The 13,970-nt window shown below is 43.2% G+C and overlaps 1 protein-coding gene across 4 annotated transcripts in view; it reads left to right on the forward strand.

Moving 5' to 3' along the window:
* Positions 1 to 13,970, forward strand: part of pola1 (polymerase (DNA directed), alpha 1) — a 107,024-nt gene that overhangs the window by 34,788 nt on the left and 58,266 nt on the right. The gene's annotated exons all lie outside the window — the stretch shown is intronic.

Raw genomic sequence — 13,970 nt, forward strand, 5'->3', positions numbered from 1 at the left:
CCAGTGTAGCTGCAGTCTTTTTAGTTGCGAATTACGAGTATTTCCTCGTGTTAATAATTCGCCATGTCAAAACAAGCAAAACTTTCCTCCTTCTTTCGACGTGAAGAGAGGTAGCAATTTATTATATATATTTCCATCAAAGTTGCATTTTGTGGTTTCGAAGCTAAGTTTTAGTGCCGTTTCTAGAACACATCATCAAGAAAACTAGCAATGGTCATTATTTTGTTACATAATGTACTCAGGCTGCCAGTCAGTGTGTGACACACACACACACACACACACACACACACACACACACACACACACACACACACCCTGAAAAATCCTAGCTACGCCCTGATTTATATGAGAAATTTGGTCTTCATTGGTGTTTAAATTTACAGACAATATGAACTAATGTAAACTATTGGCTTCAACTCGCATAAATCTGAATTGGAAATGTTTAGTTCACTTTAGCTTCTGCAAACGCACAACTCGACTAAAAGATTGATAAACGAGGCTCAACGTCCCCAACATTGAAACCTGAAAGCTTTAGGTGGTGTTTACATTAGACCGTATCCGTCTCATTTTCGTCGCGGATGCACTGTCCGTTCACATTAAAACGCCGGGAAACGACTCCACAGGCGGAACAGCTTGAATCTGCCAGGGCCCACGTATTCAACCCATTACGTATCTGATCCGGTGCTGTGTAAACATTGAGATACGCGGATACGCTGTGCTGAGCTCTAGCTGACGTCGTCATTGGACAACGTCACTGTGACATCCACCTTCCTGATACGCTGGCGTTGGTCATGCCACGTTGGTCATGTGACGCGACTGCTGAAAAATGGCGCGGACTTCACTTCCTGCTATTTGTCCCGAATCACTGCTCGTGCGCTTCACTCGCGCGCTCTGTGAGCTGCGCAGGGCCGGAGTGCGCACCCTCCAGAGGGCACTCGCTGTTCAGGGCGGAGTGATTTGGAGCGCAGGATGCCTGCGGAGCTGAGCGTATCCGTGTATTGGTGTTGCTGTGTGCACGCGAATCGTTTTAAAAACGTTAATCTAATGATCCGCTGATACGGTCTAATGTAAACCCCACCTTAGAAACTCGAACAGACCTTTACTTTTTAACAGCACTGTTTTGGGATTTTGCTGATATTTTTCAGAGTAATGAACTGTGTAGCAGGAAAATCACCGCGTTTTCTAAACGCACTCCTGAAAATGACTCATTAACTAGGGGAATTAAATTTGATATTTTTGACATGTTAATCATTAATGTACATGAAAGAAAAAGGCTTAAAAGTTATAACTTGTTTTAGTGAAAATAAGTACTAAAATGCACAAGAATGCAGGGGTTTGCGTGTTATGTTATTAAAATATTTTCGGGGGACGTTGCCCCCCATCTTAGTTTGACTTTCAAAAGTTCAGGGTTTTTTTCTTTGCTCCACTTTCATCTCTAAGTTTATCACGTTATAGGTTTTTTCTTATGAATATAAAATGAGTTTTTGTGAAAAATGTGGGCGTGTCCCTACATGAGGATTAAGCTTATTTCATTCCTTCTTGAGAATGGAACTGTTTTGTCGAGTCGGTTTACCCCAAACCTGCCGTCTTTTCTATCGCTGTACCAGCATTGTGTTCATGCACTTCATCTGGTACAAGTTTTGATCATAAATAAAAATGAAACATGTAGGATTAAGCTCGGTATTTTATTTCTGTCCCGCGTCTCTGTGCAAAAAATGACAGGGAAAAAATATGGCCAGTATATGTGAGAAACCTAATGTTGTTGTAAGAGGGTGGAGTAAATGCTCTCTAACGCAATATGAACGTGACGCTACCTGCAAAGAATTTCACGCAATCTACAAAAGCTTGAAAAGTCGTCCCCAGTCTCCCCTGTTGAGGACTACTCATCATTCCTCTTCTGGACTTGTGGGACTTCAAATATCTTTTATGTCGTCTTTTCTTATTTACAGCCTCTTCTTTTTTTGGTCTTTGGCTCACGTGCTGGAGCAGGATCTGATTAATATGTTTGTCTTGAGCTGATGAGGTTGTGCATCAGGGGAATGTGCTGCTCTTTTGTGTGATATTTTTATATGCAGGGTTGGGTTCTCCGGTTCTCCGTAACCTTCGGCTCTGGGGTGCCGGCTTGTGATTTCAGGCGGTTGTGTTAAATCAGAGAAGGGATTTGCGTGGATATCTGACACCTCAGGTTCCATGAGAGCAGTAGTCTGGAATCTGGCTCGTATAACTTTAACTCGGGGTGGGGGGGGCCTGGATGTAGCTGTAGATACGTGACCAAAACCATGCATATCTCTGTGTGGGTGTTTAAAACATCTACTAGTTAACTTCCAGGTGTGTGTGTGTGTGTAGGATAGCGAGATGACAGTGGCAGCTATATAGCACCCTGACAGTTCAGTGTGTCTTTGGCTATTTCAAGCGAGCGACTGTCATCCTGAAAATGCTTTTCAGCAGCCTGCTTTTCAAAACAATTGTCACTAGATACTTTCTTTTACAAGGTTTTTCATGGCCCGCTGGGGATTAAAATACCTGCCGCGATGTAGTGTGTGCGGACCCGCAGGGCTCAGAACGAGCGCACGGCTGTAACGCACTCTGGTTGCAGCGGTTTACGTGCTGGCCGTGGTTGACATGAATGTCGGATGTGTTGCTGAGGTTCTTGTCAATCAAATCCCAAGCTCGAAGACCGCGCATGGGAAAAATTTAAGTTTTATAGCTAGTTAGTGTTCTATAATAAATGTAACACACTACCCATTAGGGCTGGCCGATGTGATGTAATGTAATATTTATCTCATAATAAACTGGAATTCAAGTCACTGGTTTATATTGGCGCACTTTTTTTTCCTAATAAATTATTGTTCGGCGATGCTTATTTTATGGAAGGAGTCTCCAGTGTCAGCACTTTTATAACAGTCAGAGATGAAGCTGTAACTTTCGACATCTTCAGGACAGAAGACACTGTGGTTTCTCAGTAACATGACCGGCTTTTTTTTTTTTTTTTTCTCCGAGTAACTTCGCGAGATTAAAGATGGTGGCTGGTGAGGCGAGGCAAGTTTATTTATATAGCGCATTTCATACACAGTGGCAGTTCAATGTGCTTTACAGAGGTAAAGGCAAAACAATAGAGAATAAAATTACATAAAATAAAGGGGGAAGAAGAGAAAAAAAGAATTAAACAATAGAAGTAAAAGTTCAGTAAAAAACAGCGGAATAAAAGTTAAGTCAAGTTTAAAACATGTAAAGATGATGATATTTATCAGTTAGCAGAAAGCATCTGAAAACAGCTTGGTCTAGGGCTGTGCAATTAATCGAATTTTGATCACGATTTTGATTTTTGTGTCAAACGATCTCAAAATTCATATAATCGAGTTGAAACGATTATTTTGCCATTTGTCGGGGGCGCACACTCGATACATTTCCTTCCCGCGGGCCCATGCGCAGACTTGCCGACAACACTCGTGCGGCGGAAGCAGTGTGTGCGTCTCTATGGCTCTCCACTCACGCAGCTGAAAGGAGGAGAGATTGTGAACTGTTTGGCGCGAGGTAGGCTCACAAGATGACAGAAGGAGGGCAGAATCGGTTGGTCGACAAAAAGGGACGAAAAACGTCTGTAATATGGGATCACTTTGGATTCAAAGAATCCGACGTGGAACAGAAGCGCATCGTGTGTAAGATTTGCAACAAGGTAGTATCTGCGCCTCTTGGCAACACCACAAACCTCTTCAACCACCTGAAACTGAGCCATAAAGTTATTCACGACGAAACAATAAAAAACAAACAAAAAGATAAAGCCGATGCCGCCACAACCAGCAAGACAATGCAGCCATCCATTTCAGCCACTCTCTACAATGCCACGAGTTCAGAGAGGCACAACGCACTCACAGCATCCATCGCATATTATTTAGCCAAAGACATGCAGCCTATGTACATGTGTTTTTCTGTCTTATGTCAAAAGAATATTTTTATTTTGTTTTATACATCACAAACTTAAGTTTTTCTAGACTATATTTATTTTCAGTTCGAAAGAAAGGTGAACGTAAATGATCAATAACAAAGAGGTTTTTTGTTTTAAAGAGATACTGAATAAATGCATTGTTTCAAAAAATCGTTTGAATAATCGTGATTTCAATATTGACTGGAATAATCGTGATTATTATTTTTTCCATAATCGAGCAGCCCTAGCTTGGTCTTTAATCTAGATTTGAAGCTGCTAACAGCAGGAGCATTTTTGATGTCCTCTGGCAGTTGGTTCCATAGCTGGACTGCATAGTAGCTAAAAGCTGCTTCACCACACTTTCGCTACGTTCACACTGCAAGGCTTAATGCTCAATTCCGATTTTTTTGTGAGGTCGTTCACATTAACAAATATATGCGACTTGTATGTGATCCTCAGTATGAACGAAAAGCGACCTAAAAGTGTTCCGCATGCGCATTGCAGGATACGACGATGTCACACGCAGTGAGCATGGCCAGTGTTTACGGAAGTAAAACCTTCCAAATCCAAAGGTTGCGGTATGACCCATCCAATCTAGCTTTAATAGCTGTATCCCCCCCAAATGGAAATCAGCTCCCTAACCTCTGCGTCCTTCCATTGAGAAGATTCAGAACCTTCACAGCCCGAAGCGTCCCTCGCATTGATGTCATGCGCAGGGGCGCAGATACGTTTTTTGAACTGGGGGGGACAAAAAACTGGGGGGGACAAAGCTGCCAGCAAACCAACCCCAACCCCGAGATGCCTGTCAAACTTGTGGGTTACCATAGCAACCAAGCTCGAGCTCGCAACCTGTGCAGTCTGCGCAGCTCAACCAACCGAATATCAGTCTTTGTTTTGTTTTATGTGAATTCTTGCAACTATGTATACACTGCTGTGCACCTCAATAAACCGAATGGTAATTAGTCTTTTGATTTTTCCGTGAGGTTTGCCTTATGCAAAGAAAGACAGCATAGACGTTTTTTCCTCCCTATAAGTGGGGGGGACCGAACGAGGTGAATTTAAATCTGGGTGGGACGAGTCCCACCCTCTATCTGCGCCCGTGATTATGCGCCATGTTGTTGTAACTTTTTTTGAGAGACCCGCCGCCTACTTCAGCGCAGAATAGTGACGTTTGTGGCTTGTTGATGACGTGTAAGTCGGATGAATGCGACCTGGCGGTTCAGACTGAAGTCGCATATGAAAAGAGCGGATAGGGATCGGAATTAGGACCACATATCCAAACGGCCTGGGTTGGATTTGAAAAAATCGGATCTGTGTCGTTCATATTGTCAATAAAAGATCGGATACAGGTCACATATGGGCGAAAAGATCGGATTTGAGTCACTTCAGCCTGCAGTGTGAACGTAGCCTTTGTTTTAACAACAGGTTTTAACAGTAAATTTTTCTGCTGCGATCTGGTAGATCTGATTGGGTTAGGCCGCTGCAACATATCAGAGAGGTAATTGGGCCCTGTACCATTTAGAGATTTGTACACCAGCAGCAATGCTTTAAAGTCAATTCTGTAGCTTACTGGAAGCCAGTGAAGGGACCTTAGAATTGGAGTAATGTGCTCTGTTCTTTTTGTTCGTGTGAGAACCCGAGCCGCTGCATTTTGAACCAGCTGAAGTCGTTTGATGGTCTTTTTTGTCAGGCCTGTGAAAAGGCCATTGCAGTAGTCAACCCTACTAGAGATGAAGGCATGTATAAGTTTTTCCAGATCATTTTTTTGACACAAGTCCTCTTAGTTTGGAAATGTTTTTTAGGTGATAAAATGGCGTTTTAGTGATTGCTTTCATGTGCCGGTCAAAGTTTAGCTCGCTGTCAATGAAAACACCAAGATTTTTAACCATATCTTTTGTTTTAATCCCCTTTGTGTCAAGAATAGTGCTAATCCTGAGTCTTTCATCTTTTTCCCAAATAGAATTACTTCTGTTTTATCTGTGTTCAGCTGAAGAAAATTGTGACATCCAGTTGTTGATTTGGTCGATACACTGGTCGAGACATTCAAGGGGGGCATAATCATTAGGTGATAGAGCAAAATAAATTTGGGTGTCATCTGAATAGCAAGTGATACAAAATTGAGTTGTTCTTGATAATTTGTCCAAGTGGGAGCATATAAAGGTTGAATAGTAATGGTCCAAGAATCGACCCCTGGGGACACCACAGGTCAAGGACATTGATGTTGAGGTACAATTTCCCATGGTAACAAAGAAGCTTCTAAGTATGATTTTAGCCAATTGATAACTTTACCAGTCAACCCAACCCAGTGTTCAAGTCCATATAGCAGTATGTTGTGATCAACAGTATCAAAAGCTGCACTGAGGTCCAGTAACACCAGGACCGATGTTTTGCCTGCATCAGTATTAAGACGTATGTCATTTATCACTTTAATCAGCGCTGTTTCAGTGCTATGATTGGCACGAAATCCTGACTGAAAGTTATCAAAACAGCTGTTTGATATCAAGAAGGCAGTTAATTGATTGAAGACAATTTTTTCAAGGATTTTCCCGATGAATGGTAGATTTGATGTTGGCCTGTAGTTGTTCAATACTGAAGCATCCATATTATTATTTTTAAGTAGGGGCTTTACAACGGCTTTTTTCAGGGACACAGGAACAATGCCAGTCTCTAGAGGATTTCAACGTGACGTCACAGGTGACGTGACGCCTCGGTGTCCGCCATTTTGAAGGTCAAGCTAGCTAATGTCAACAACAGTAGCTAGTATGTTACTGTAGCAATGTTTACGTTCAGTCATTTGGATGACTGTTAAAACCTTTCAGTCTCAAGTTTTTCCTTTACTGTATTTACTAGTTTACTGAGCTAGCGCGCTCGCTCCCAGCCTGCCCGAGCTAGCGCGCTCGCTCCCAGCCTGCCCGAGCACGCTAGCTCAGTAAACTAGTAAATACAGTAAAGGAAAAACTTGAGACTAAAAGGTTTTAACAGTCATCCAAATGACTGAACGTAAACATTGCTACAGTAACATACTAGCTACTGTTGTTGACATTAGCTAGTGCTAACAGCTAGCTGCTAGTGCACTACTACAACTACACCGACCCTAATAATACAGTTCTTGGTCATTGCCTGGTAACAGCAAATTTATAACGGGCCATGTCTCAACAGACTAAGAAGTTATTTCAATGACATTTAATAACATTTTGTTTATCCTGAGGACCGAAAGTAAATGAAAATGTGAACAAACCTTAGCTGTAATAAGATGGCGACCACCGGCTCCAGGGACGACCCGCTGATGCAGGCATGTTACCCAGCCTGGTTTTTAACGACATAGGTATGGACCCTTTTCACGTGACGTCACGACAAACGCGGCCGCCATTTTGGACATGTGCTACCAGTAGTTTACCACAGCCAGCATTGAGGAACGGCAGCAAAGAAAGTGTTTATTTTCAGCAAGACTTCCATCATGCCACTATATTGTTGTGCACCTGGATGTAGTAACCATCAACAAACAAGACAAGGGTTATCATTTTATCAGATCCCGACGGAGAAGATGGATAGCGGCCATTAACAGATTGGCAGCCCTCGGCATACCAACGCTTGTGTAGTGACCACTTTGTTGGAGGTAAGACGAATAAAATTAGCCAGAAAAGGCATTACATTGCTGTTAACATTCTGTGGCGGCGAGTGTGTAACCAAATAGGCTAAAATAGCCCATTGTAACCTCTTTGTTCTTCTGTAGTAGCTATTAGCTAACGACATTAGCTAGCGTTGTGTTCCTTTGCTGTTGGTAGACTGTAGGACAGATCAGAGGCAGTGTTCTACAAACAGCGCTTAATTTGAGGGGGAGCAAGCCGGAGCGCGCTCCGGAACCTCGGGCGTTGGCTCCGGCAGCTATTTACACTGGATCCGGTGATCCGACACCTCTTTTGACTATGTAACAACAAAAAAAAAAGATTGTCTTAGGCTTGCCATCCTTCCACTTGCGAGTGGTAAGTGATGTGCGCTGGGATCACACACACAGCGGCTCAGTCCCGAATCGTGGCTCGTGCGCTTCACTCGCGCGCTGTGTGAGCTGCGCAGGGCCGGAGTGCGCACCCTCCAGAGGGCACTCGCTGTTCAGGGCGGAGTGATTTGGAGCGCAGGATGCCTGCGGAGCCGAGCGTATCCGTGTATTGGTGTTGCTGTGTGCAGACGAATCGTGTATTGGTGTTGCTGTGTGCACACTAATCGCTTTTAAAAACGTTAATCTGATGATCCGCTGATACGGTCTAATGTAAACATGGGCTAAGTGTTCAAAACAAGAGGAACATGTATTTGTCTCTTAAATCCAGGCCGTTCCCTGTAATCTGTCACAACGGTTGGAGAAAGTAATGGCAAATAGTGAGTGCACAAACCATAGAAGGTAAACTGTACACAGCGCCAGGGCAGTGTGATGGTATGTCTACTTTTAGATTGTGTTAGCTTATCAATGAACACACTCATCACTCGACGAGTTTCACGTCTTTACGACGGATACTTAAATGTGTGTTAGGTATTATTGTTGCAGTCTAAGCAGTCATTGTAGCAGCTAGATGAGCGAGAACCGAAAGGGTCTGTGCCATAAACCGTTATTTCTGTACGGCGTTGCTAATGTGTCGTTACTGTTGTTATTTCTCCCTCTGTAAATGCCCTACGTCGCTGGATAGCGAAGGTGTTTTCTGCATCTCGCTCCTTTTTCTTTTATGTTTTTTCCCTGGTATTTCCCACACGCCTGACTGCAGATCAGGAAGACCACCCACGCTGCAAAGCCAGAAAAAGATAGCCTGGTAACGTGTACGGATCACGTACACCAGCATCATTGATTTTCTGGTGATATCGCTTCTTACTCGCGTCATCTAGGCCAGATAAAATACTCGACAATGAGACTTCATGATCAACAGCATATCGCTACCGGTAGTCGCCATATTTGTGACCGTCAAAATGGCGCCGGCTACTTGTTGACATGGCAACGGTCACATGGGTCGAAAACCTCTCTAGGGATGTATTTATGATCTGAAGCACATCTGTAATTATAAGGTGAAGAACAGACTTAAAGTTGGTGGGCAGAATGTCCAATTCAGATGTTGAGGAACTGAGATTTTGTACAGGTTTTTTTTTTTTCTCAAGAGTCTCATAATCAGTTAAACAAAATTCTGACATTGTGTTGAAATTGTCTGTCTGTGTCACTGGTGATTGCAGCTTTTCAGTTATTTGCAACCGAGATATATTATGAGCAATATTCTGCCGTATTTTATCAATTTTACCTTTTGAAGAAGGATGCAAACTCATTGCATTTATTAACTGAGAGAAGTTCAGGTGCTAATTGTGGTGGGGGATTAGTTAGCTTCTCTACTGTTGAAAATAGCACACAGGCATTGTTCATATTCCTGTCGATAATGTTGGAGAAGAAAGACTGTCTTGCTTTACCAATTTCATAATTCTATTTACAAAGCATCTCTTTATGGATTTGATAATGGATGTGAAGTTTAGATTTGCGCCATTTTCTTTGTCTTTCTACATTCTCTCTTTAGCAAACAAGTGTTTGCTAAAGGAAACTGTAGGAAGCAACTGTTTTGTTTTTTTTATAGCGGCTATAACATAAGCAAGAACTTGAAGCAACTTCATAGCGTGTCTATATATGGATTTAAAAAAAAAAAAGTATTGTTCATTAATAATTAAAAATTGTAGCAGTTGGCAAATCACTGTGATAACGGAGGAATAAAACATGCTGATATGGGGAAAAATAATCAACTTGAAGTATAATAGTGCAACAGTAATGGTTGCAGCGTGGGTTTGTTTGAGTGATTTTTAAACCTCCGTGTGTGTGTGTGTGTGTGTGTGTGTGTGTGGTTATCGGTCAGTCAGCCAAGAACAAACGTGAGCCGGAGACGATCCTCCCAGCCTGCTGCACATTACAGCCTCTGATTCACCGGCCTGTTTAATTACACACTGCATAAAGACCGGGTATGAGAGCTGAGCACGATCCTCAACGCCGTCTTAAAGGGATAGTCGGATTTGTGATATTACCTCATCACCCGTAGAGGGGGGAGAAAACCTTTTTAGCATTTCATTCTCAGGCATTCGTGCATGTCAGAAAGACAACGTGTGACAAATATGTCACAAAATGAAATGCTTTGTGTTTGGAGTCGATTGGCTGAATAATGGTAGTGTTTGTCATCGACATGAAGTTTAAAAAAAAAAAAAATCCTAATGTTGAGACATTTTCCTATCTGAACTATCACTAATAAAAGGATTAAATCGTTTCCAGGCCCTCAAGAAAATCTGTCTTTGTCGTTGAGTGGTGAGCGTAAGGCCCCAGTTGTTGCAGGCGTATCTCCCGGCTCGGAGGAGTTTCACCCCCAGCCGCGCAGTGTTTAATTAGACTTGGATGTTTTGGAGCGGTATGTGTTTAAAGATGAGCTCCCCTTCATCATTCCTGAGCCATGGTCAAACGACTTGTCTTTCACCAGTGTTGTCCTCCGGTGTCTCAGGCTGTCCCTGCTGTCATAACACTCGCTCACGCACGCGCGCGCACACACAGACGGGGTTATGGAAAACCTGGTGCACATACCCAAAGTCAACACCGTGCACGCTGACACATTCGTGCACGCTGTCTGGAAATGAACATCTGATGAATGGGTACAAACGTGTGTTTGTAGTGAGGAAGTTTCTTCTGACGATCTCCTCAGTGTGGAGGTGGATTCCTCTGCTGACATAACAAGGAGGGATGAGTTGTTTCAAAAAAATAAATAAATAAACAACCCCACAGATTGGCTCTGTTGCAAACTAATGAGCGCCCCTCTCTCTCTCTCTCTCTCTCTCTCTCTCTCTCTGTATGTGTGTGTGTGTGTGTTTGTGGGTGACCTTGGCTGTATTTGTTAATGCGCAGGGCTGTTCTGTAATTACTCAAACCTGACCCCTTGCTTCCCCCCACGAGGCATTTGGCACCTCATAAAGGGTGCTTAAGGCCGCTCCAATTTCAAGGAGTGGAGCCCATACGCTCTGAAATAGCACCGTCCTTGTCCATGATGAGGATGCAAATGGTGTGTGTGTGTGTTAAGCATGGCTGGCAGCAGCTTGTTCGATTGCTGTTGACAGGCTGCAGGACGACACCCCCCTCTTTTTGCTCTGTCCAGCTTTAGCTTATTGCCCCCATGTCCACCTGTCGGAGTCCCTCTCGTGTAGAGGTCACCCCTCACGCCTCCTGCGTGTGAATCACACCGAAATCCACAGCTCCTTAAATAGTGACGGGCATCTGGAGTCATTTTGTCAGTACACACTCAAACACCAAATAAAACGATCAATGTGACGTGCGTTTTAATTTATTCACATGTCAGAAGGTGTTTTATTTTTAGTTTTCGCTCGCTATAAATGGATAAAATGTACGACTGCGCTCTTTCCTCATTAAAAACCGTCATCGCTGGCAAAGAACACGTCGTGGTAAAAGAGGAATAAAACACCTGAGGATGTTATAAGAAACTCCAGGGTGGGAACAGTCAAGTCAAGTTTATTTGTATAGCGCTTTTAACAATAAACATTGTCGCAAAGCAGCTTTACAGAATTTGAACGACTTAAAACATGAGCTAATTTATCCCTAATCTATCCCCAATGAGCAACGACGGTGGCAAGGAAAAAACTCCCTCAGACGACATGAGGAAGAAACCTCGAGAGGAACCAGACTCAAAAGGGAACCCATCCTCATTTGGGCAACAACAGACAGCCTGACTATAACATTAACAGTTTTAACATGAGGACAGTTTTGTTGATGTTATAAACTCTTCATTGATGGAAACTTGAGTGCAAAACTGTTCATGACAACTGCAGTCCTAAAGTTAGCAAGTCAACTGTAGTCCTCAGCCATAAAAGCATTACTGTAAGAGTCCAGAGCGTCCTCCAGGTGTAACTTTCAACTGTCCTCATGGGGCCGTCCTTCACAGGAGCGATGCGATAAAACTCCGACCAGACACAGGGCACCAGGATGGATCAAGCAGGTCCGAGGGGCAGAAGAGGCCAGCATCTCAATCCCAGGACCAACATGTAACTCAGAGGGACAGATTGGGGGGGAGAAAGAAAGAGTAAAGGCCAATTTATGCTGACAACGCAGTCCTCGCAGATGGTGTCTGCGTAGCCCCCCCACCTTCGCAGACGCTCTGCACGCACCTCCCAAAAATTGTGACCACCGCAGAAGCCTCGCAGACAGCGTCGCAGACAAGAGGGCTCTGATTGGTCCACTCTACATCCGCTGTACACGCACTTCCGCTTCCCTACTTTCCCGGTTTGGTTTGTTTTCACGACCGCCATTTTTAAAAACATGAGCGAAGATGTAGCAGCACGAAGAGCGGTTGATCGAGGAAGTGAGGAAGTACGTACATCTATACGACTCCAGTTCTAGTCATTATAAGTAACCGGAGGATAAACACTCCACTAACCACACCCACCAACTACTCCTAGCGATTTCGTGACTTCGCGCCCCCTTGCGTTGTGGCGGTGAATAACATCGCGCACGCCTATTACTCCCCGCTCAACGATAAATTACAACTGTCTGCGAAAAGCTATCTGCGAAAGCCTTGTCGCAAGAGCATGCAGAGGCCCTGACTCTGTTCCATCACACCGGCCCATCGCTGATCATTTTTCCTGTAACAGAATGATGCACTGTGCTTTTATGTCCGATTTTACTTCTCAGAGTCGACTTACGCATCCGACCATGCAACCTTTTTGTAGGACGTACATCCCCATGTTATGAGAACTTGTTTAATTCCAGTTTCAACTTGGTCGGAAAGTATTGGCGCCCCACAGTCTGTACAAAGCCAGAGAATATCAGTGCGTCAATGACTACGTTTACATGCACGTCCAAATCGAGCTGCTGTTGGTAATCGAGCAAAGGGTCCCAGCAGGGGTGCCAGAGAAATCCAATCCTACATGCACAAGTGAAATCGGGCTATTGTGCAAGGTTCATTGTGCACCCGAGCCACACGTGGCGCTACACGCCCCATCGTGTTGGTACACTTCCGGTTGTTGTCATGAAGAAGAGCTAAAGTGTTGCCAGATACTGCTGACGTTTTCCAGCCCAAAACATGTTCAAATCCGCTAAAATGCACTTAAAACCCCCAATCTGGCAACACTAGCAGTTCCGTGTTCAAGCTGTTCGGCTTGCTCTAACAGACTATGGCTACAAACTGTCCGGCGCAGACCACTGTTTTGTAAGACAACTTATTTTGCACAATAATATTTTTCTAAAGTCCATTTTTTGCTTACAAAAAATTTTTTATTTTTTGCTTACAATTTAACTTATGTCTTAATAAACACACAAAAAGGTCAATTGTTTTGTTTTTATTGACATTCTTCAGATGTTGGACATATATATATATATATATATATATATATATATATATATATATATATATATATATACATATACACACACACACACACACACATATATATATACAATGACTTGTTTATGTACACAATTCACAGCTATGCAACAGCTGTACAGATGTATTTGGTGATACAGTAAGTGAGCTAAATTTTAACAGTGCAAACAATGCCACAAAAAGAAAAGATTCATGCCGTTGTCATGATTCGTTGTCATGCCGACCGAGGCTGTTGTGTTTCCCGCTTGTGGTCTCGTCACTCGTCACTTCCGGAAGTAGCTCGACAACTAGCTCGATAGGGTATACATGCACAAAGTAGCTCAGCAGAAATCGCATAAACTAGGTCGTGTAGCTCGATTCCGAGAAATCAAGTTCGGTTCAATTTCAGCCGAATTAAGGTGTATACATGGCATTTTGAACTTCGATTTCAGTCGAGCAACGGCAGAAATTCGATTCTCTCTCTGTGCATGTAAACGTAATGAATCTTGTACACTGTTCAACCAGACCCAGCTCATGCCTGTCTACTCAAAAATTATTTTAACTGTCTATCCGTCTCCTTTTAGCACTTTTTATTTCTATTCTATTCTTTCTTCTGTTCTCTAGGGTTTTTTTTTTTTGTTCTGTGACAGCTGCAGCTGACGTAGGTCCCAATCTACAGC

This window comes from Neoarius graeffei, chromosome 19, assembly GCF_027579695.1.
Source record: "Neoarius graeffei isolate fNeoGra1 chromosome 19, fNeoGra1.pri, whole genome shotgun sequence".
Classification (NCBI taxonomy): domain Eukaryota; kingdom Metazoa; phylum Chordata; class Actinopteri; order Siluriformes; family Ariidae; genus Neoarius; species Neoarius graeffei.